Source organism: Lemur catta, chromosome X, assembly GCF_020740605.2.
Source record: "Lemur catta isolate mLemCat1 chromosome X, mLemCat1.pri, whole genome shotgun sequence".
In the NCBI taxonomy this organism is placed as follows: Eukaryota; Metazoa; Chordata; class Mammalia; order Primates; family Lemuridae; genus Lemur; species Lemur catta.
Window position 1 is genome coordinate 55777202 of NC_059155.1, and position 24444 is coordinate 55801645.

Below are 24444 nucleotides of genomic sequence, written 5' to 3' on the forward strand. Positions count from 1 at the left end.
GAGGACACCCAGCCCTATGAGGTCAAGAGATCTCCCTCCACTTCATGCTCTAACGCCATCCCCCTTCCCGTGGGGCACCTGCCAGCAGGTCCCTCCTTTCTTTCTTGGGGAGGAAGGTAAGTGGAGAAGAAGACCTAACCCAGAGGGGTTCAGGAGTTGAGGTTGGCTATGGAGGGACTCGAGCTGTGGAGATGCCTTCAGGGCCAGTCTCCTCTCTGGCCATTTCATTCCCTCAATTATCGACAGGGTTAAGATTGAGCCCCTTCCTGCCCTTTACCTGGAATTCAGACCTCATTCTCTTCTGAGGACCTCCCTCCTCGTGGCTCCCTGCTCCTGGCCCAGCGTATCCCCTGTTTTGCCCTGTGACCAGCTCCAAACAGGAGGGTAGGGGAACGGCCTGGCTAGGGCTTAGGGTCAGCCTGGGCCAGTGCGTGGTACGTCCATTACTTCCTGCCTCCCCTAACTGCAGACCTTACAGTCCCCAGCTGGGCCCACCCTGCTGTGTGGCCTGTGTGGTCACCTGCTCAACCTGTAGCTTGCCTGGGACAGCCCCAATGCTGACCCTTCTGTACAACCGGCCATTGCAGATCAAAAGTTGAGGCCCACGGGAGCAGAAAGGGTCTAGGGAGGAGCGGGCACATTGAGGGGCACTCAGAGGGGACGGGCCACCCACCTAGGGGCTGCTGAACTGCTGGTGCAAAGCCTCCCTGTGTCTCGGAGGAGACATCATCCTGGCTGTGCCGCTGGCTCTGATTTGGAGGGAGTATGGGGGTGCTGAGAAAGGGAAGGGAAGGAGGCTTCCTGAAAACATGTATTACTTTGTATTTATTTCATACAGTTACGACAAAAAGGAAAATACACAGTATTAGAGAAGACAGTAAATTTTTAATTTGTTTAAATATCTAAATAAATTATTTCCACATTTTTAATGACATACTTGAGCATCTTTTGTGAGCATTTTACATAAGGTTTTATGCTGGAAACAGCTACACACAATTCCTGATCAAGATTTTTTTACTAATGATCTTTTCAAATTCTCGACTGTTGATAGCAATGAGAAATGATTTTGGTCCAAGTAGGTGGTGGTCAATGGAAAAGGAGAATTTATGTCATTTTTCTATCTAATAGCCAGAATTTCTATTTCATTCTTGAAATCATTTGAATCCAGTCGAACATTTTAATAGTTTTTAAATAATAATTCTTTCCTGACGTTGTTCACAAATGTTACTATATTCGTTTTGCTATAGACTTAATGTTTGAGTCCCCCCATTCCTATGTTGAAATCGAATCCCCAATATGTTGGTATCTGGAGGTGGGGCCTCTAGGAATGGGGAGTCCCCTGTGATCAGTTGACAGAGGAAGAGAAGACTTGGGCCTGGTTGACAGACGGCTCTACATGATACGCAGGCACTGCCTGGAAGTGGACAGCTGCAGCACTACAGCCCCTTTCTGGGACATCCCTGAAGGACAGTGGTGAAGGGAAATCTTTCCAGTGGGCAGAACTTCAAGCAGTGTGCCTGGTTGCGCATTTTGCTTGGAAGGATAAATGGCCGGGGACTTGGAAGGAACATCAATGGAAAATTGGTGACAAGGAAATTTGGGGAAGAGGTATGCGCACAGACTTTTTTGAATGGGCAAAGTGAAGATATCTGTGTCCCATGTGAATGCTCACCAAAGGGTGAACTCAGCAGGGGAGGGTTTTCATAATCAAGTGGGTAGGATGGCCTGTTCTGTGGAGACCAGTCAGCCGCTTTCCCCAGAAACCCCTGTCATCGCCCAATGGGCTCATGAACGAAGTGGCCCTGGTGGCAGGGCTGGAGGTCATGCCTGAGCTTAGCAACATGAACTTCTACTCACCAAGGCTGACCTGGCTACAGCCACCAATGAATGCCCAGCCTGCCAGCAGCAGAGACCAACACTGAGTCCCCGATATGGCACCACTCCCTGGGGGTTCAGCTACCTGGTGGCAGGTTGATTATATTGGACCCCTTCCATCATGGAAGGGACAGTGTTTTGTTCTTACTGGAATAGACACTCTGGATATGGGTTTGCCTTCTCTGCACACAAAGCTGCTGCCAAAACTACCATCCATGGACTAACAGAATGCCTTATCCACCGTCATGGTAGTCCATGCAGCATTGCTTATGGTCAAGGAACTCACTTCAGAGCAAGTTAACTGCAGCAATGGGCTCATGCTCATGGAATTCACTGGTCTCGCCATGTGCCCCACCATCCCGAAGCAGCTGGCTTGATAGAATGATGGGATGGCATTTTGAAGACTCAGTTACAGCGCCAACTAGGTGGCAATACCTTGCAGGGCTGGGGCAGGGTTCTCCAGAAGGGTGTATATGCTCCAAATCAGTGCCCAATATATGGTGCTGTTTCTCCCACAGCCCAGATTCACAGGTCCAGGAATCAACGGGTGGCCATGGCACCACTCATTATCAACCCCTGTGACTCACTAGCAAAATTTTTGCTCCTATTCCAAAGACATTATGCTTTGCTGGCCTAGAGGTGTTAGTTCCAAAGGGAGGAATGCTGAAAGTAAGACTGCTGCCCAGTCACTTCCAGCATCTCGTGCCTCTGAATAGGCAAAGAAGGAAGTTACAGTGTTGGCTGGGGTGATTGATCTTGTCTACCGAGGGGAAATTGGACTACTGCTCTACAGTGGAAATAAGGAAAAGTATTCTGGAATGCAGGAGATCCCTTAGAGTGTCTTAGGTATTACCATGCCTTATGATTAAGGTTAATGGAAAATTATAACAACCCAAACCAGGCAGGACTATGGATGTCCCAGACCTTTCAGGAATAAAGGTTTGAGTCATCCCATCAGGTAAAAAACCATGACCAACTGAGGTACTTGCTGAAGGCGAAGGGAATACGGAATGGGCAATGGAAGAAGATGGGTACGAATGAATACCAGCTATGACCACGTGACCAGTTACAGAAACCAGGGCCATAATTGTCATGAGTATTTCCTCCTTATTTTGTTATGAATATATTTGTGTGTGTGTATCAAATATCTTTGTCTTCTTCCCTCTCTTATCCCCTTATCATGTAATATGAGATGTATTGACTTTATATCATAGTATTAAGAATTCCTAACATTACACCATAGTATTTAAGTTATGGGATATCAAAGAAAAGAGTAAATATCAGAGAAGGACTTTACTTCCTTTTCTGGGGAAGGGGTTAGTGCGTTTGCAGTTGTACAAAGAACAGTTATATCATGTTAAGTGGAATTATGACTGTGTTATAATCTTCACTTAAAGATTAAGTATGGTTTAAGGAGATGTGTGTGGGTGTCAAGTTAGGGCATGGACTTGTGACAGTTAATTCTATGTGTCAACATGGCCGGGCCATAGGGTAGTTGGTCAAACATTATTCTGGGGCTTCTGTGAGGGTGTTTGGGGTGATAGTAACATTTAAATTGGTAGACTGGGTAAAGCAGATTGCCCTTCCTGGTGTGGGTGGGCCTCGGTCAATCAGTTGAAGGCCTAAATAGAACAAAAAAGCTTACTCTCTCCAAAGTAAGAGAGAATTTACTTTGGAGAATTGACTGCCTTCAAACTGGGACATCAGCTTTTTCCTCGCTTCAGAATTAAACTGAAACATCAGCTCTTCTTGAGTTTTGAGTCTGCCAGTTTTCAGACTTTTATCACTGGTTCTCCCGAGTCTCAGCTTGATGACTCACCTTGCAGATCTTGGAACTTGTCAACCTCCACAATCACCTGTGCCTGCTTCTTACAATAAATCTCTATCTCTCTCTATATTTATATACATATATCCTATTGATTCTGTTTCCCTGAAGAACTCTAATACAGATTTGAAAATAAATATTTGTATAAATTAAATCTATGTGTTAGGTTCTTAAAATAATAATAATTATTATTATTTTAGAGATGGGGTCTTGTTGTTGCCCAGGCTGGAGTGCAGTGGCTATTCATAGGTGTGATCATGGCACACTACAGCCTTGAACTCCTGGACTCAAGCGATCCTCCTGCCTCAGCCTCCCAAGTAGCCGGGACTATAGGCACACGCCACTGTGCCCAGCTCAAAAATTATTTTTAAATGTTAGGATGCATTAAGAGTGCTTTAAGGCCGGGCATGGTGGCTCACACCTGTAATCGCAGCACTCTGGGAGGGCAAGGCAGGAAGATCGCTCGAGATCAGGAGTTCGAGACCAGCTTCAGCAAGAGCAAGACCCATCTCTACTAAAAATAGAGAGAAATTAGCTAGACAACTAAAAATATATAGAAAAAATTAGCCGGGCATGGTGGCGCATGCCTGTAGTCCCAGCTACTCAGGAGGCTGAGGCAGGAGGATTGCTTGAGCCCAGGAGTTTGAGGTTGCTGTGAGCTAGGCTGACCCCACGGCACTCTAGCCCGGGCAACAGAGCGAGACTATCTCAAAAAAAAAAAAAAAAAAAAAGAGTGCTTTAAAAGGAATTGCATTGAAATTTCTAAAAACTCAGATGTGGTAAACAAAATATTAATTTTGGTTAATTTAATAAAAATTCTAAAACCTCATAAACTAAATATTACTTATATTCATGTATGGACATATTTTAAATAAAAGATTTTTTGAAGCAAAGGCCTATTATCAACCCACTCTAATGAATCAATTAAATAATTCCACAGTTATATATTTTCATATTTTTTTCTAAAAGGAAATAATTAAGAGTGAATTTCCATAAAAAATCAGTATTTGGCTAATTGTTAACATCAGAATCCAATAATACAGGGAGAGGGGGAGAAAGAGAAATTGGAGTGGGAGAGAGAGAGAGAAGGAATGAAGGACAGAGAAAGAAACAAGGGTGAAAGAAGGAAGAGAGGGAAGGAAGGAGGGAAGGAAAGGAAAGGAAAGGGAAAGAGAGAATGGGGAAATAACTGAGAAAATAAAATCAGGCATGCTCCTTTTAGCAGCACTTAATAGTAGATGCTGATGATTGTGATAATGAAGATAAAACTTCCATGTTATCAGAAAAATATTGTGAAAAGACCAGACTGAATCTAATAAAAAATCGAATATTATACATAAATGCACACAGAACAAAGTATCCTGATGAGCAGGAGCAAAATAAAAATCAGATTAAGGTGAAGGATGGAGGTTGGAGAAGTCTGTGTGGCGCAGCCCCTGCATAGCTCCTCTCTGCTGCCCAGAGCTGCACGTTAAATCTTTCATGTCAGCGTAATAATCACTGCATCTAGAAGTTCAAAGAAGGAACCATGTGAAATACTGTACTGTCCAAACAGAATTTCAAAACACTTTAAAATTGGAAAAAAACACTCATAAATATTTGTTAGAGATATTTTTAAAACATTTATCATTACTTTAAAAATTATAACTATGGATAACTCGCACCCAGGAACCAATTTACAGCACTGTAGGGTACCTGGGCACACAGGCTAGGAAACACCACTTTAATGAGGGAAGGTATATTTTTACCCTTGGAAGCTCCTAATTTGGAGGGACATACATTTAGTTTTTTGCCTTTTCTTTTTGTGTTTAATGCTGTGATGAACACCCTCGCATACGGCCCCTTATGTCTCTGTGTATTTCCCTGGGACTTACTATATCCAGGGGCAGAATTGTTGGGTCATAGAGTATATGCATATCTAATTTGACAAGGTATTTCCAGACATTTCTTCCTTTGCAAAGTGCCTGTTCTATGCTTTTCAATTGGCATTGCTGTTCTCTTCTTGATTCACTTCCTGTCTGTATATTCCAGATGTTAAATCCCTTGTTGGTTTAGACACTGCAAATTATCCTCTCCCAATCTGCACATTATCTTTTACTTTTGTCCAGTGTCTTTCACTGAGCACAAGTCCTTAATTTCTTTTTTTTTTTTTTTGGTGGGGGCGGGGATGAGTCTTGCTATGTTACTGGGGCTGGAGGGCAGTGGCTCTTCATAGATGTGATCACAGTGCACTGCAGCCCTGAACTCCTGGGCTCAAGCAATCCTCCTGCCTCAGGCTCCCGAGTAGCTGGGATCCCAGGTGTGTGCAACCACGCCCAGACTTAATTTTGATGTAGTCAAATTAATCATCTCTTCAGCATATGGATTATAGTCTTGATGTCTTGTCCAAGCCTCTAGGTCACAAAGATATTCCCCTACAATTTCTCCTATTAACATTACATTTTTTGTTTTGCTTTTGTTTTTTGTTGAGACAGGGTCTCGTTCTGTTGCCCAGGCTAGAGTGCAGTGGTGTGATCATAGGTCATTACAACCTCAACTCTCGGGCTCAAGCGATCCTCCTGCCTCAGTTTCTCAAGTAGCTGGGACTACAGGTGCATGTCACCACAAGCAGCTAATTTTTAAATTTTTTGTAAAGACTAGGTCTTGCTGTGTTGCCCAGGCTGGTCTCGAACTCCTGGCCTCAAGTGATCCTCCCACCTTGGCCTCCCAAAGTGCTGGGATTACAGGAGTGAGCCACCGTGCCCAGTCCTTAACATTACTGTCAAACTATCTAGAATCCATCTTTGTACATGGTGTGAGGTAGGAATGTGGTTTTATGGTTCTCTATGTCATAAGCCAATTTTCTCAACACCTTCAACTAAAGGTCCTTTCTCCATTGATTTTTATACATTAGGTTCCTTTATACACTATCTGTATCTATGCTGTTGTATTGGTCTACCTTTCTGTTTTTGTGGCATGGACACATTCTTTATGTGACTAAATTTGATGAAACAAGAAATAAGTAATGATGATAAGGCAGAAATAGGCCGGGCGAGGTGGCTCACGCCTGTAATCCTAGCCCTCTGGGAGGCCGAGGTGGGTGGATCGCTTGAGGTCAGGAGTTCGAGACCAGCCTGAGTGAGACCCCGTCTCTACTAAAAATAGAAACAAATTATCTGGCCAACTAAAAATATATATAGCAAAAAAGAATTAGCTGGGCATGGTGGCACATGCCTGTAGTCCCAGCTACTCGGGAGGCTGAGGCAGTAGGATCGCTTAAGCCCAGGAGTCTGAGGTTGCTGTGAGCTAGGCTGACGCCATGGCACTCACTCTAGCCTGGGCAACAAAGTGAGACTCTGTCTCAAAAAAAAAAAAAAAAAAGGCAGAAATAAATGAAATAGAGAACAAAAGACAACAGTGAAAATTAATCGAACCAAAGCTGATTCTTTCAAAAGACTAACAAGAGAGACAGACCTCTGATAAGAGTGATCAAGAAAAAAAAAAAGAAAATTCAAAAACCAAGAAACAGAATGAAAAAGGGGCAATAACTAGGGACAAAATAGATTTTAAAAAAATGAAGCCTTATGGGCCAGGTGCAGTGGCTCACACCTGTAATCCTAACACTCTGGGAGGCTGAGGCGGGAGGATCACTCAAGGTCAGGAGTTCGAGACCAGCCTCAGCAAGAGTGAGGCCCCGTCTCTACTAAAAAAAAAAAAAATAGAAATTATCTGGACAACTAAAAATATATATAGAAAAAATTAGCTAGGCATGGTGGCACATGCCTGTAGTCCCAGCTACTCGGGAGGCTGAGGCAGGAGGATCGCTTGAGTCCAGGAGTTTGAGGTTGCTGTGAGCTAGGCTGATGCCACGGCACTCTAGCCTGGGCAACAGAGCGAGACTCTGTCTCCAAAAAAAAAAAAAAAAAAAAATGAAGCATTATGAATGACATGCCAATGAATTCTAAAACCTAGATGAAAAGGATACATTCTTAGAAAAATATAACATGCTAAAATTGGCACAAAAAGAGAGGTCTTGAATAGTCCTGTAAGTATTAAAGAAACTGAAATGGCAGTCAACTCTTTTCCGTCAAGTTGGTTTTGTAGGTGCGTTTTGCAAACTTTCAAGGAATAGGTAATTCTGATCTTACGCATAATAACAAAAGAGTAAAACCTATCCATTCCATTTTTTGAGCCTACTGTAACCTAAATTACAAAACCAGATAAGGAGAACCCAAGAAAAAAACCCCTAGGGCCATTTCACTTATGAAACAAAAATTCTCCCCCAAAAGTTAGCTAACAGACACTAACAGTGTATTAAAAAATACAGATTATGACCAGGTAGAGTTTACCCCAGGAATATAAAGATGTTATGGTTCAAAATCAAATGTATACTAACGTGGGCCAGGTGCAGTGGCTCACACCTGTAATCCCAGCACTTTGGGAGGCCGAGGCAGGAGGACTGCTTGAGGTCAGGAATCTGAGACCAGCCTGAGCAATATAGTGAAACCCTGTCTCTACAAAAAAATACAAAAATTAGCTGGGAGTGGTGGCATGCACCTGTAGTTCCAGCTATTCAGGAGGCTGAGGCAGGAGGATCACTTGAGCCCAGGAGTTTGAGGTTGCAGTGAACTATGATGACACCATTGTACTCCAGCCTGGGTGACAGAGTAAGACCCTGTCTCACAAAAAAAAAAAAAAAGGAAAAAAAGAAAAATGTATACTAATGTGATTCACCATGTCATTGGTCTAAAGGAGAAAAATCGTAAGATTATCTTGATTGATACAGAAAAAAAGCATTTAATAGATTCCTTTTATGTTGAAGTTAGTATGCTATCTTGACTTTTAAAAACCATATGTGTAGGTGTGTCCCATTACTACTAACTTCCGCTCCAGGATACGAAAGGGAACACCAGGTTTGATGAGTTGAGACTTACTGCTCTCAGGTGACACTGAGGCACCGTGAAGGCCAACAGAACACTGTCCAGTTCTCTTAGAGATAGTGGAGCTGAGTACTGCTCTGTGAGCTGCCCCGCAGGTTAAATGAGAAGCCCAGAGGCTGCTGTGGCCCAGTTCCCTGGGCGTCCTGTCTCCAGGACTCAGTATCCTTAGACACTGTCAGTAAATCATCCAATACCCTACAAAGTCAGATTTCCTTGAAGACAGAGTCATGGAGGATGAGACGCCTTCTGAGAGCCTGTGTGCCCAGGGTGGGAGAGTCAGTGTAACCTGGGAAAGGACAGTCCAAATTGCTTGTTGCTAATGGTGGGTGAAGGCAGCGTTTTGGGAAATTGGGTGTCCTGAGACAGAGAAATAGTGTTGGTTACGTCAACCTCAAGGAAGCCTGAATTGGATTCATGGAAGAGGACGGTGGGTTCAGAAGTCTGTGATGAACAGGGGTGACACATGGTTCATTCACGTGGTGTGGGTCTTGATTGTGGTGGGAGATCTCTCTGCTCTTAGAAATCAATTTTGCTGACTTTCTTACCAGGAGAATAGGGCTATTGCACAGACTTTGGGTTGGCATTCAGACACCCAGTTTGAGGAGGACACTGATGACAGACTCTTTTCCCTCTTTTGCCAGTTTTGAAAGTGGGCATGGGTGAAAGAAGATGGCAATACATGCTGTGTAGTTTTGATTTTAATGCGGGTACTGTAAGCATCTGCCCTCCCTTGTTAAGGTCAGATGTCCACAAGTTCCCTGGCACGTCTGCAAGGGCCTGACCCAGAAAGTCAGCTGTTGTGGGTCAGACCAGGGTGATACGGATGGCGTGGGGAGGTCCAGTTATACTCCAGCTGGCCTGCAGTACATTACTACGTTTAATTTGCAAGGAACATTTCTACCTGATATATTAGTAGACACACAAGGTTAGGCAGGAAGGCACATACCTCAGTGAGGCATCCCATGGGAATAGGAAGCCAGTTCGTAAGGTAAGAGCTCATTGACTTGATCTCAACTAAAATTGTGGCCAACAATAGATCTGCTGAGGCAACCTGAGCACAGGGACACAAGGCAGAATAGGCGAACTCAGTGTTGAGGGAAAATGTCTGTTTGTCCACCAACGGGGACAGGGATGCTAGGATTCGGGGACAAAAGGAGGCAGAGTGGGGCTAGGGGTGATCCAAGCAGCTCAGTGTAACCCCTATTATTCTCTTCTAGCCAGAGGATGGCTGAGGTTTACTCACACACTCATTTTTCCAACAGCCAGGTTTTTGTTTTTGTTTTCAAGCTATAGAGGCAATTTCCAAGACATGGTCCAACATGGGATATACTTCTAAGGTATGAGGGTTAAGTCTTTTGCTCTTGTAGGGACACAAGTTTAGTCCCCTGATTTCCCCACTGGTTTTGAGTTTTATTGTGAAGTGGGCTGATAAGCCAGGGGCTGCCTTCTGGAAATCCTGGAGGAATGTTGGGCAGCAATCCAGACAAAACTTTGGAGAAATTACCAATTTTTGAAGGGGTCTTCAAAATCCTCCACCTCAGAAAACTTTGTGTAGCAACCATTTACTTGATTGTAATAATATTTTGGGTATTTGTGTGATATGAGATTGCACCTACTGGTTTTGGACCAATGAGATTTAGTAGGGTGCAATTTCTTGAACACATTTAATATTTATTTTTCCTTTGACTCTCAGGTGCAGACAGTAGAGGAAACTGTATTCCACTGGCCATGTTACATTATTATCTTTGATCAGTAGAATGTGTTGTCTTTTTATTTATTTATTTCATTTTATCTTCATTCCCCATTCCCATTTCCAACACCTACCTTGCCATGGGCAGATATTCTTTTTTTTTCCTCAAGAAATTACTATTCAATGGTTCCATTTTTGTTTACATTAAAAATCAGACCGAAGACTCAAGGATCTTAAAGTTATTAAAGGAATTAGACAGTGCTTTGAACAGTGATAAAATGATACCCAAATTCAGTGTCTAGACAGCTCATTAAAAAAGATAGTAGCTTAAAAGTTACAGGAAAAAATGTGAACACAGAGAACAACAGAAACAGCCCAGGAAGATGATGTGGCCTGGATACAGCAGGCTTGATGTCTCTGCTGTACAAAGAATTAACACCCTTTCCCCTCCTCATCCTTATGCTGGCAATAGGATATGCATTAGAAAATTTGACTCGTAGCGTCAGTGAATAAAAGGATGGGCTCACCGATCTTCACAGCTCTTTTCAAGAAGGATGCTTATAATTTAAAGGATGTCCTAGTGGAAAGGGTACAGGGTGAGAGGCTGTTTCACATTTTAGTCCATTAGTCTTTGGCAGAGCCCAACCAAGGCCAAATTCACCTAGGATGCCCAGTGGCTGTGGGGATCTGTACACGGTCAAGTAAGCAAACCCAAATGAACATGTTGGATTAAAAAAAACCTGGAAACCCTTGGAGGAAGAGCTTCACCCTGAAAAGGGAAGAGGAAAATGCTTGGAGGGGGGATGGCTGGGGAGTCAGCATGTGATCTCTGCTGCGGCATAGGCAGATATTCTAATGTGTTTATTGTGATTCTCTTTGATTCTATGTGTGCTGTTAGGTGTAAACGTTATTGGGTTTGTAATCTCTTTGTGTTTCCTTTAAAATTTTAAATGCATTCATACAGAGAAAAGTTTTGAAAACTTCTATGTACAGTTTTAAAAAGTATACAAAACACCGTCTACCCACTGACTGGCTTAAGAATTGGAATGTTACAGCATTTCAGAAGCCTCCTGTGGATCCCTTTACACATTGCCTTCCCCCGTGCCAGAAGAAATCACTATCTTGACCTTTATGTTCTCATTCTCATGCTTTTTGTGAAAGTTTTACCTCCCTTTTACGCATCTCTAAACAATACATTGTTTTGTTTTGAAGTCTTAAATGACAAGCACACACCAAGCTGGTTATGGAAGGGGCGATGTTGCTATGATTAGGTGAAGAGACGTAGGAGAGCATAAGCTTATATCCTTTTGTGTGAGTTCTTATAAGATGCATATTTGGTGTGTATGTGCATATATTTGTGACTTGTGAATAGTGTTATGTTATATGGTTCATTCTTTTTCACTCAGTGTTTTGTGTTGAAGATCAGCAGTGATGCCCTGTGTACATCTAACTCATTGATACAAAGGCTGAGAGGCCCTCTATGGGGTGCAACCATCACTCCTTCCCTGTGTACTCCCCCAGCGATGGACACCCAGCGTAGCTTCACCTTCCCACTGTTGCAAACCACGCCCTAACGGACATTCTCTTATGCAACCCTTTATGGACCTGGGTGAGAATTTCTTTGGAGGGCCCATGGGGACATTGAATCTGACTAAATGCTATCACATTTATCTCTGGAGTGGAAGATGAAGTTGCTACTAGAAGTGCATGAGGACCTCTGTGCCCTCATATTCCCCTAAAGGACTTGGCATGCTCCAACTTTTAAAAATTTTCAGCCGGGCGCGGTGGCTCACGCCTGTAATCCTAGCACTCAGGGAGGCCGAGGCAGGTGGATTGTTTGAGCTTAGGAGTTCGAGACCAACCTGAGCAAGAGCGAGACCCTGTCTCTACTAAAACTAGAAAGACATTATATGGACAGCTAAAATATATATATATAGAAAAATTAGCTGGGCGTGGTGGCGCATGCCTGTAGTCCCAGCTACTCGGGAGGCTGAGGCAGGAGGATCGCTTGAGCCCAGGAGTTTGAGGTTGCTGTGAGCTAGGCTGACGCCATGGCACGGCACTCACTCTAGCCCGGGCAAGAGAGTGAGACTCTGTCTCAAAAAAAAAAAAAAAAGAAAAACAAAACAAAACAAAACAAAAAAGAAATTTGCATGAGATATAAGGTAAAATCTCATTGTATTAATAGTTTTATTTTATGCTTTTCTGATAACTAATATATTTGAACATCTTTTCTTATGCCTGTTAGCTTTGCGGGTTTTCCACTTCAGGATTTCCTTGTTCACATCCTTTGTGGACCTGTTCGCAGCTGGAGGCCCCTCCACTGTTCTTCCTCTCCGTGCAGGCTCCGTTGGTAGTCCTAATCCTGCGGGAAGGCTGGCCCCCAACCGGAGTGTCTACTCTCTGTAATGCCTTTCCATGTGAATTTTTGGATAAGCTTGTCAACTTCTGTAAAAAAGCCTGCTGAGATTTTTATAGGGATTACACTGAACCTATAGATCAATTTCGGGAGAACTGATATCACAACAATACTGTGTTTTCCGACCCATGAATGCTAAGTTTTCCATTTATTTTGCTCCTCTTTTTCTCAGCAACATAGGTGTATAGGTATTTCACGCTTTTGTCAGATGTATTCCTAAGTCATGTTTTTAGACATTATTGTAAATGGTATTTAAAAATTTTCTATGTCCAATTGTTCATTGCTAGTATATGGATATAATTGGTTTTTGTATATTGATCTTACATCCTGCAACTTGCTGGACTCACTTACTAGTTATAATAGGGTTTGTTTTTCCCCAATAGATTCCACTGGGTTTTCTACATAGACTATTATGTTGTCTGTAAATATAGTTTTACTTCTTCCTTTCCAATCTGGATGCCTTTTATTCCTTTTTCTTGCTTGATTGCACTGATTGCATTGTACTATTTAACAGTACGATGTTAAATAGAAGTGGTGAGCCGGGCGCGGTGGCTCACGCCTGTAATCCTAGCACTTGGGAGGCCGAGGCGGGCGGACCATTTGAGCTCAGGAGTTCGAGACCAGCCTGAGCAAGAGCAAGACCCCATCTCTACTAAAAAAAAATAGAAAGAAATTAGCTGGACAACTAAAAATATATAGAAAAAATTATCCGGCCATGGTGGCTCATGCCTGTAGTCCCAGCTACTTGGGAGGCTGAGGCAGAAGGATTGCTTGAGCCCAGGAGTTTGAGGTTGCTGTGAGCTAGGCTGACGCTACAGCACTCTAGCCCGGGCAACAGAGTGGAGACTCTGTCTCAAAAATAAATAAATAAATAGAAGCGGTGAGAGTGGACATCCTTGTCTTGTTCTTGATTGTGGGGGAAAAGCATTGAATCTTTCATCACAAAATATCATGCTAACTATGTTTTTTTTTTTTTTTGGTAGATGCCCAACATCATGTTGAAGATGTTCCCTTCTATTTCTAGTTTGCCAAGAGGTTTTATGGTTTTTGCTTTTTAAAATGAGGAACAGATGCTGAATTTTGTCAAATGATTTTTCTGAGTTTACTGCAATGATTCTTTTTTGGTTTACTGATAAGGTGAATTGCATTGATTGATTTTCTAATGTTAAATTAAGCCTGAATTCCTGGGATAAACCCCACTTGGTTATGATATATATATGTCATATGTATGTATGTATGTGTGTGTGTGTGTGTGTGTGTGTGTGTATATATATATTTTTTAGAGATGGGGTCTTGCTATGTTGCCCAGGCTGGTCTCGAACTCCTGGGCTCAAGAGATCCTCCCACCCCACACCCCGAGCTTCTGGGACTACAGGCACAAACCACCATGCCCAGCTGGTTATGATATATTATTCTTTTAATACATTGTTGGATTGGATTTGATAAAATTTTGTTTAGAATTTTTATATCTCTTGAACTTTTACTTTTAACACTAATGGTTCCTTAATTTTGCCTCCCCACCAAGCACCTATTTTCAGTACGACTCACCTTTCTGTTCATATAGACTATATCTGGGATGGTTACTGAGACTGAGACTTTTTCCAAATTTAGGGAGTGCCCAAGAGAATTTAGAACAAAGACTGGAAAGCATTTTTGATCTGGTCGATCCTACCTCTGAGAATGTGAATCAACTCCTGGCAGCAGCCTTGCCCTTAACAGAGGTGTCCTTCCCAACCTGAAGAGCCATCTCACCCTTTAAAGCCTCTCAGTACTTGACAGGTTAGTTCCTAAGAGAAAAGCATGATTAAACACTGAGGAAGTTCCCCTATCCTAGGTTATCCCTCTGTCACTGCTCCTCCATTTGGTATTACTCCGCTCCAACGAGGAAATATCCAACACAGGTCCCCTCTCCAAAGGACCCAGCCTTAAGCACTGCTTCCCGTTTTCCCACTGAAGAATCCTGTCCCATTCAGATGACCTACTTAACTTGATATCCCACACCCTAAGGTGCCTCAATAGCCCCTTCAAATTCCTGATCTTTGGCTTTTTGTGAATGGCTTTTGATTCCAAGATATTGGGGAAACACACAGGGCAGGACATACTCTGCTTTCCCCATTGTACCATAGAAGCTCTTCTCCTCCCTTCAATCTGACAGTAATATTGGTAAGTAATTAGTAATTATTACAAAAGTAATAATGGCAGTAATAGCAAACACATATACAGTGCTTACTACATGCCAGGCACTATTCCAAACACTTTATATATATTAGCTCATTTAATACCCTCAATAACTCTACGAAGTACATACTATTGTTATCCCCATTTTTACAGAAGAAGAAACTAGAGATAGAGGTGAAGTGACTTGACCAGCTCTGGGATTTGAACCCAGGCCGTCTGGCTCCAGAGTCCACTGCACTACAACGCCCTCAAGTGACAGAACTGTGGCATTGACCCATGCATGCACACTAGTAGAAAGGCCCCCCCCTGCCCCCCCCATCTGTACAAATTGTCCCTAAGGCTTCAGAATAGGTCATGCCTTTGGTATCTGTGGTGCCTTTGGCCAAATCTGGTGTCAGTCAGAGTTTCTCACTGCTGCTGACTCCCAATATACACATTTGGAAACAAAAACTATGCAGGGAGAAAACTTTTTAAAAAGACAGTATTATTTACTGTCCTCAGAGTGACAAGAAAAAATATTGCATTCGTGAAGAAGATCAGGAAGCTGTAAAATGGAACATTCAGAGAACAGCAGCAAAAAAGCTCTAGTCAAGCATCAAAGGAGGATCTCTTCAAAGCAGCCAGAGAAAAAGAACACCTACCAAAAACAATTAAAGTGGCAGCAGACTTTGCAACAGTAATAATAGAAACCTGAAGAGAGTGCTACATTATTTTCTAAGCGTTAAGAGGAAAAAAAGGTAATTTAGAATTGGGTACCCGGCAAACCTGTCATTCAAAAAGAAAAAAGTCATTTATAGATAAACACAGACTAAGAGTTTCCTATTAAGTGATTCACACTAAAGGATCTTCTAAAGTCCTTGAATTGTTTGGGTGGGGATTATGATGATGTTTAACTTTAGATTTTAGGTTAAATATGTATGGTAAAATTTGAAGGCTAACCACCAAAAAATCTCTGGAGGGACTAATAAGAAAAAAAAGAGAAAAGGTATAATTAATATGAACAATGTAAAAGATATAGCAAAAATTTAAAAATAAGAGAATATACTTAATTTGAAAACTTAGATTTCAAATTCTAGGAATTGGACCAATTCCTAGAAAACTTTTGTTTTTTTTTTTTTTTTGAGACAGAGTCTCACTCTGTTGCCCAGGCTAGAGAGCCGTGGTGTCAGCCTAGCTCACAGCAACCTCAAACTTCTGGGCTCAAGCGATCCTCCTGCCTCAGCCTCCCGAGTAGCTGGGACTACAGGCATGTGCCACCATGCCCGGCTAATTTTTCTATATATATTTTTAGCTGCCCATATAATTTCTTTCTATTTTTAGTAGAGACAGGGTCTCGCTCTTGCTCAGGCTGGTCTCGAACTCCTGAGCTCACACAATCCTCCTGCCTCGGCCTCCCAGAGTGCTAGGATTACAGGCGTGAGCCACTGCGCCCGGCCAATTCTTAGAAAACTCTTTATTGGATGAGATCACTATAACCTCAACAAGACAAATACAGTACGCGGCTAAAGATGCAAAAATCCTAAGCAATTTATTAACAAACCAAATTCAGGATGAATAAGATTTAATATAACATGAAAATGTTGGGTTTAATTCCAGAAATGCAGGAATGGTTTAACATTAGCAAATTCTAAGAAGGTGGCCCTGTGACTCTGAGGGGACAGGTTGGTCCTCTTTGACAGCCTTAGAAAGAAGAGGAGGCTGAGAAAGGGGTAGTCCCCAGGGGAAGGAGGAGGTCTCCCAGGAGGGCAGGTTGGGGAGGGGCCTGGGGTCTGTGAAGGCCCCCACCTTGCATATTATATACTGCTATAATCATACACAAAAGTCTCTGAGCTAGGTACATTAACCTCACTTTACAAAAGATACTTGCCCAAGGTCACAATGCTGGTTAACTAGGTGAGCTGCAATCCAAATCCAGGCTGGAGGCCCGGCCTGGTGGCTCACGCCTGTAGTCCCAGCACTCTGGGAGGCTGAGGCAGGAGAATTGTTTGAGGCCAGGGGTTCGAGACCAGCCTGAGCAAGAGCGAGACCCCCGTCTCTACTACAAATAGAAAAAATTAGCCAGGCGTGGTGGCTTTTGCTTGTAGTCCCAACTACTTGGGAGGCTGAGGCAGGTGGATCACTTGAGCCCAGGAGTTTGAGGTTGCTGTGAGCCAGGCTGATGCCAGAGCACTCTAGCCCAGGCAACAGAGCAAGACTCTGTCTACAAAAAAAAAATATCAAAAAAACCAATCCAGGTTGGTCCAGATCTACAGCTCATGCTCTTAACCACTATGGTGTCCTCCCTTTAATATTGATAGTAGTAGGTGTTCAATAATGGCGGCCAGGTGCCAGGTACTTTACATATGCTCTAACGCCCACAATGACTGTCCCAGGTAGGCATCAGCTCCTTTTACTGATAAGGAAACTGATGCTCAGAGAGAATAGGTAACTTGGCTAAGGTCACACAACCAAGACGTGGGGGTTCCACGCTTTGCCAGTGGGCCTGCCAGACTCCATGACCTACTTTTCCTGGGTTAGTAAGGGTATGAATAAAGCCCAAGGGGAGATGAACCCCAATATCTGAGGACAAGATGGACAAGCCCTGTACATTCCTTCAAAGATGAGGGTTTCTACTCTACGGCCAGTGTCAGGAGTCAGAAAAACTCCTCTTCACAGTCTCTGCACACATGGAGCTGAGGGAGACCACACAACCTCCAGGACAGTGGGAGTGACCTCCACCCCAGGGCAGGTCTAGAGGAAGCAGGTCACATAAACCCCATGGTCTAGACAAGGAAGCTAGGGACACTGGAACCTGGTGTGGACAAGCTCATGACAGTCACATCAGATCAACTTTTCAATAACTTTCAGAATAGCTACCAGATTAGCATGCCAGAGGAGGCCACAGACTCCTTATGTCTAAATTTTGGTATGTGTCAAAGTCTCCTAGGATGGCCTCATGGGAAGACAGGTGAACTGTGAGTGTAGTTAGGTAGGCAGGTTGGTACACACCGTGATGCTACCCATGTTTGGGCCTTTGCCCATGTTGTACCCTTTGCCTGGATTGCCCTCTCTTCCCTTTGTTAATCATCTAGATTCTAGAAGATTCATACTCATCTTTTAAGATTCAGTTCATATGCCATCTCTTTCAAAAAACCTTCCCTGCGCCGGGCGCGGTGGCTCATGCCTGTAATCCTAGCACTCTGGGAGGCCGAGGCGGGTGGATCGTTTGAGCTCAGGAGTTCGAGACCAGCCTGAGCAAGAGTGAGACTCCATATCTACTAAAAATAGAAAGAAATTAGCTGGACAACTAAAAATATATATAGAAAAAATTAGCTGGGCATGGTGGCGCATGCCTGTAGTCCCAGCTACTCGGGAGGCTGAGGCAGGAGGATCACTTGAGCCCAGGAGTTTGAGGTTGCTGTGAGCTAGGCTGACACCACAGCACTCACTCTAGCCCGGGCAAGAGAGTGAGACTCTGTCTCAAATTTTAAAAAAAAGAAAAGAAAAAAAGAAACCTTCCCTGGTCCTCTGAGCTAGGTTGTGTGTTCCTTAGGGCCTCTCACAGTTTATTCTGCCCACCACTGTTACTGCACTGACCACAGTGCCCTGCAATTATGGATCTGTGTCTGGGAGCACACCTCATTCATCTCTGTGTCTTCAGTATAGAGCAGGAAGCCTGACACATAGTAGGTAGTCAGTTAAACTTTGCTCAACTGAACTTATAACTAGTGGGATGGTTAAACCCAGTGTGATAATGATCAATGAATTGATGTTGGCCTGGAGAGGGGGGTCTCTAGTGGCGTGCCACAGGGCTCTGTGTATGTTGATGGCATTCTGGTGAAATTAGTGGTTGACAAAAAACCCCAGAGGAGTAGGTCACACATTAGACAACAGAATTAGTATCCAAAGAGTCATGGAAAGGCAGAAACACTTAGAGCCAGGCTAATTCCTAGTAGGGCTGGGGGCAAAGTCAGGACTAAAACCCCACACAGCCTGCTGCCACCTTGACAATGGAAATAAGTCTTTTTAAGCTGAAATTTACCTTCCTGTGGTGTTCTTCATTATAACACTTACTATGTGCCTGGCATTGTACCAGCTTCTCGCTGTCCCCTCCCTCCCCAGTACCACAGAGAAAGTCTAATAGGAGTGATCTGCTTGCCGTGGGGACCAAGAAACAGTTCTTCACAGGGCAAGAGAAAGGGGGACACTGGGCATGGCAATCCTGACACTAGGTAGGATCACAATGCCTTGTGAGAGTGGGGGCTGTTTTCCACCAAGTAACAGGTGGTCATGACAACACAACAGTTTGGGGCTGTTTGAGAGAGAGGAAGGCCCACCTTCAGGAGCCCTAGGGTATACAGCCAGTCACAGAGAACACGGAGCTTTGCCACTACCCCCCAAATGAGAACTTGCTTCCCAAAAGAACCCAGGAGCTATCTTCACCTCACAGCTTCTTCACAGCTCCCGCCCTTCTGAACAATGACATCCAAGCTCCTTAGCTTGGCATTAAAGGCCTTTGTGCCCAGCCTACTCCTCAAGGCATTTCTTTTTCTATCCTTTGCATTAATCAATTAAGTCATTCATTCATTCATTAAGTTTATTCCACAAATATTTATTGACTACTAAATATTACTATGCACTGTTCTTTTTGGCACTGGGGATACAGCAGTGAACAAAACAGAAGTCCCTGCTTTGTGGAGCTTACAGTCTACTGGGGAGAGACAAACGCTAACCACAATAAGGAAATATAAAATATATCAGGTGTGATCAGTGCTTTGTAGAAAAACATAACACATAAAGTAGAAGAAAGGGATAGAAAATGCAGGTGAAGTGGGGCTATCTTAGATATACTGATCAGGAAATACTTCTCTAGGGAGACGACATTTGAGCATACCGGAAGTACGAGGGAACATCATCAGATTATTTGGGAGGAAGGGTGTTCTTCAGTGAGGAGCAAATACAAAGGCCCTGAATAGGGAGGGGACTTAGCATGCTTGGAGAACAGCAAGGAGGCCAGTGTGGTTGGAGACACGTGAGTGATAGAGAGAGTGGTAGAAGATGAGGTCAGAGAGGTAAAGGGAACCAGATTAGGTAGGAACTTATGGGCCATGGTGAGGGCTTTGGCTTTTGTTCTGAGGGAAATGAGAGCCATGGGAGTAGTCTGAGTAGAGGAAGGACATGATCTGATTTGGATTTTAAAAAGAATTTCAGAGAATAAGTAGTAATAGGTACTAGAACACTAAGCAACAAGAAACAAAACAGATAATTATTAGCTCCTAGGAAAACAAAAAGTTATTCAAGGAAGGATATGTAATTAGTATGTACCATATGGTTTAGATGTGAACAAGATTTACAATGTCATACTCATGCAAACAGTGACCACTGGTTGAACAAAAATTGTATAAAATGTTTAAAGAATAGATGTAATCACAAAGATGACCAAGCAACAAGAGACTATTAGGGATGACTAAGCAGATTAGAAAGTAAAATATATGAGGCTCGTACAAATGGAAAATACAATTTTTGAAATTAAAAACTCAATGGACAGATTAAAGAGCAGATTAGACATGGCTGAAAAATCAGTAAGCTGAAAGATGTATCTGAAGAAATTACCTAGAATGAAATGCAGAAAGACAAGGAGATATAAAATATCAGAGATCTTATGAGATATGGAAGATAGAATGAGGAGGTCCAAAATATGACTAACTGTATTCTGAGAAAGAAAAAATGAAAGAAAGGCAATATTTGAAGAGATAATGGTTGAGAATTTTTCAGAAAATTTGAAAACCATGAATCCACTGAGCCATGAAGCACATTTCCAAAGTAGAATAAATAAAAAAGAAATACATGCCTAAACATGTTAGAATAAAACTGCATGATCCCTTGCACATTCCAGTAAAAAAAAACACACACACACACAACAACAAACCAACAATTACTCTGATAGCAGACTTCTTAACAGCAATAAAGCAGACTTCTCAAAGCCAAAAGAGAATGGAATCATAAATTCTAAGTGTTGAGTGAAAATATCTGTAACAAACTGTGTTTTAAGAATGAGGGTATAATAGAGACGTTTACATATAACAAAGACTGGGAGAATTTAACACCAAGAGATGTATGCTAAAAGAACATTTAAACACTATATTCATAATGAAAGGAAATGGTCCTAGAAGGATGGTCTGAGATAAAAGAATGTATGCATTTTAGTCCAAACACTGTCTATATAAAATAATACTGATAATGGTGTATAATTGTGAGGTTAGAAAAAAACAGGAAGAAACTGACATATCTGAAAACAATACTATGTGGTCATGAGAGAAATGACTAGAGTTGACGTTTCTAAGCTTCCTGAATTCTTCAAGAGGGGGGTTAAAATACTGCTTAACTTTAGGCTGTATAAGTTAAACATACATAGAAATATTTGAGGGATAATCACAGAAAGAAAAGAAAAAGAAATCCAAAAGTAGGGAGGAAAAAATCAAATAAGAAAACAAATCCCAAAACTAAAAAAGCAGGTGAGAAAAGAGAAAATGAAGCATATAAAGGTGGTGGTGGAAAATAGAAATGAAAAAATATGGTAGAAACAAATCCAAATATATCACAGTAAATGTAAACAGACTAAATTTGCCAATTAAAAGAACATCAGATTAGATTTTTAACAGCTACATGTTGTTTCTAAGAGATATAATTAAAGAATAAAGGCATGAAAATGCTCAAAAGTAAAAGGATGGACAATTATATACCACACAAATCCTAACAAGAAAGACTTGCATTACTATATTAATACAAGAAACAATAAGGAAAATTTTCAAGGAAAATTGCATTATCAGTAATAGAGAAGGTCGTTACATGTTTACTAGGAATATATAACAATGCTTAATTTGGATATTCCTAATAAAATACCCTCAAAATATATAAAGCAAAAAAAAAAAAAAAGAAATAGAATTAAAAGGAGAAATTGACAAATCCACTACCATAGTTGACTATTAACACACTTCTTTCAATTATTGGTAGATCATAACAAAAAGAAGTCAGTATAAATAAATAAATTTTAACAACACAGTTAACAAACTTGATAATAGACATGTAGAACTTTGTACTCAACAATTAGAGAACACATATTATTATAACTTATTCTTATAAAGCACATGGGAAGCATTCAAAATATTGATCACATACTAAGCCATAAAACAAGTATAAATAAATTTCAAAGAGTTGTTATCACACAGACCACATCCTCAGACCATAATACAATTAAGATAGATTTTAATAACAAAGAGATAAATTTTAAAATCCCCAAACATTTGGAAATTTAAAAACACATTTCTACATAACTCACAAGTCAAAGAAGTAACCATGATGGAAATGTTGAAGTACTTGAAACTGAACAATAATGAAAATACTGCATAGCTGAACTTGTAGAAAAGCAGTATTTAGAGGGAAATTCATATCCTTAAATGCACAAATTAGAAAACAAGCAAGACTGAAAATTAATGAGCTCGATGTCCAATTTAAGAAATTTAGAAAAAGAACAATAGAATAAACCCAAAAAATGTGGAAGGAAGGAGATCAAAAAAGATAAGAGCAGAAATTAAAGAAATAGAAAACAAAGACACAATAGAGAGGAGCAACAAAGCCAAAAGTTGGTTCTTTGAAAAGACCAATAAAATAGACAAACCTCTGGAGAGATTGATCAAGAAAAAAAGTGAGAAGGCACAAATAACCAATATCACCAATGAAAAAGGAGACATAGCTACAGATTATACACACCAGAGAATAAAAAAATAAGGAAACTTTATGCCAATGAATTTGAAAACGTAGACAAAATGGACCAATTCCTAGAAAACCATATCTTACTGAAAACTCAAGAAGAAAAAGAAATCCTCAATAGTCCTATAACTATTAAAGGGATTGAAGTGGTAGTTAAAACTCTTCCCACCAAAAGAACAAACAAACAAAAAATAGGCAGAGTATTCCAGTTAGTATGAGGATTACAGGTAAGTGAAGAGGTTTGATCCTCTTAGCCCTAGAGGTGTCCAGGTAGGACCTGAGGCAGTGGAGACCCTAGGCAGGCCACCTCTCTCTAGGGGCAGCCTTCTCTAGAGATCCTCAGAGGGTAGCCCTTAGTAAAGTGAGGTCTGACAAATCCCTCTACAGTCCCTGCAGGTGGTGAGCACAAATAAGTAGCATCCAGCGCTCAGTTACTGCTCTGTAAATGTGCTAAGCCAAGAGGGCCAAGAGGTGCTCTATCACTTGGACAGTCTCTTCAGTAGACAGCTTCTGTAGTCTTCTGCTTATTGAGGACAAGGGGCCTGTGGACCTGCTGGAGGAGTCAGTGTTCCAGTTTCCAAGAAATACCACACACGGCTCAAGTTGTGACTGGTTGGGATGGGGCTGGGTGCAGGTAGGCCAAGCAGGGGCTTCTGGAGGATCTAGCTCCAGGTAGAAGCCCCGAAACTCCGTCTTCACGAATATCAGATACTTCTATCCGTTTGTAGCTGATGAACCCTTTTAATGGTGTCCAAGCTAGCTGCAGGGTGATGGTTCTAATAATGATGTATGTTCTGCAAATAAGAGCTTCATCATTATTTTGAAATAGTTAATAATGAAAGCGTTCAACTGGATTTGAAATCTACTCACATTATCACAAGAAATTTTAACAATATATTTGTCAGTGAAACAAAAAGTTGTTAGATATAATTTCAATTGTTAAACATTTTTGAACAATTTAAAAATTAGTTTCAATATTTTATTACTTACTTATACAAAGAAAGATTTTTATTGATGGTGATTGTTAAGAATTTGAAGAACACAGCATTAAAAAGTCTTGGTTAGGATTTGTGTGTAGCTATTTCAAGTATAAAACCTTATATAAAATAAATATGCTATGGAAGCAAATTTCAAGTTTCTCATTTAAAATTCTAAAAAGATTTTGATTTAGAAGTTTAATATTAACTCAATATTATAAAGGAAAACACCAGACCAAGATGGTTTTACAGGAGAGATCTACCAAACAGATCATTCCAAAGTCATATGGCATCTTCCAGAATTTTGTAAAAGAGGGAATACTCTCTGACCCATTCTATGATACCAGCAGAACCTTAATGCCAAAAGCAAATAAGGACAGGATAAGAAAGAAAAATTAAAGACCAATTTCATTCATGGACACAGATGCAAAGATCCTAAACAAAATATTACCAACCCAAATCCAACACTCCATAAAAAATAAAAGACCATGACCAAATTGTGTTTACACAAGAAATGCAAAGGTGGTCTAATATGAAGGAAATCTGTGTCATTTACCACATTATCAGATTATTGGAGGAAAAAAAAGATACAATCATCCTCAGAAATAGAAAAGGCATCTGATACAAAATTCAATACCCTTTCATGGTTTAAAAAAATAATAGAAACGTCTTAGCATAGAGTAATAGGGTGGAACTTGCTTAACCTGAGAAAACCTGTAGAAATCTATAACAAATACAGTATCATTCTTAACGGGGAAAAGTTAGCAGTGTTGCCTCTAAAAGACACAACAAGACACAGATGCCCACTATCA

The 24444-nt window shown here is 41.5% G+C and overlaps 1 long non-coding RNA gene across 4 annotated transcripts in view; it reads right to left on the reverse strand.

Annotated features, from left to right (window-relative positions):
* Positions 1 to 4851: 4851 nt before the first annotated feature.
* The window catches only part of LOC123628042, a 43637-nt gene continuing 24044 nt past the window's right edge, over positions 4852 to 24444 (reverse strand). The window contains exons 6-7 of one of the 4 annotated variants that reach the window (XR_006731578.1): positions 9566 to 9670; positions 4852 to 5206 (exon numbers count right to left, since the gene is read on the reverse strand). This is a non-coding gene — a long non-coding RNA (uncharacterized LOC123628042). Of the gene's footprint in view, positions 5207 to 9565; positions 9671 to 14489; positions 14516 to 23413; positions 23450 to 24444 lie in introns of those variants that run through there. The other 3 variants (XR_006731579.1, XR_006731581.1, XR_006731580.1) reach the window with 3 other exon arrangements.